The sequence below is a fragment of the Pygoscelis adeliae genome, unplaced genomic scaffold (assembly GCF_000699105.1).
Source record: "Pygoscelis adeliae isolate BGI_AS28 unplaced genomic scaffold, ASM69910v1 Scaffold172, whole genome shotgun sequence".
Lineage (NCBI taxonomy): Eukaryota > Metazoa > Chordata > Aves > Sphenisciformes > Spheniscidae > Pygoscelis > Pygoscelis adeliae.
Window position 1 is genome coordinate 2,405,154 of NW_008824338.1, and position 581 is coordinate 2,405,734.

Here is a 581-nt window from a genome sequence, read left to right on the forward strand (position 1 = left end):
AGGACAGCGTTTCGACAGCACGCATTACAAAGCTCCCTGGAAGGCTTGGCTGGTGGATCTGCAGCTCTCTTTCTGCTCATGACCCATTTTGGCTTTCATCAAGAATCGTGACACCAGCTGCCTGGGTCATCAAGGAGGCAGGGAGGGGCAGAGCAAGCCTGGGCTGGAAAGGGAAGTGGGGAAGGAGAAGAGGAGGAGGAGGAGGAGGAGAAGGAGGAGGAAGGGGGAGGATAGAAAGACCGGGGGGGGGGAGAGGGAGAGAGAGTTGCTTTGCTCCAGTTGTGAAGATCTGAATCCCAGTTCCGAGTTTCTCGGCAAAGGCTTGCTGGGATACCTCATTCCCAGTCCCGTGCAAAGGTCTGTGATTGGGGATGTGGTGTGCTCAGCGGGCAGGGCCCCTCCCCTGGGCTGGATCCGCCTCTCTTATCCCCCAGATAAATTACTAGTGTCCTCACTAAATTCCTCGGCTTTCTCTCTCTCTCCCTCTCCCTCTCCCCCCCTCTCTCACACACGCGCACTCCTTCCCTCAAACACGGGCAAAGCGGGGTTGGGGGGCAGGAGGGCAGGGATCCTCTCTGGAC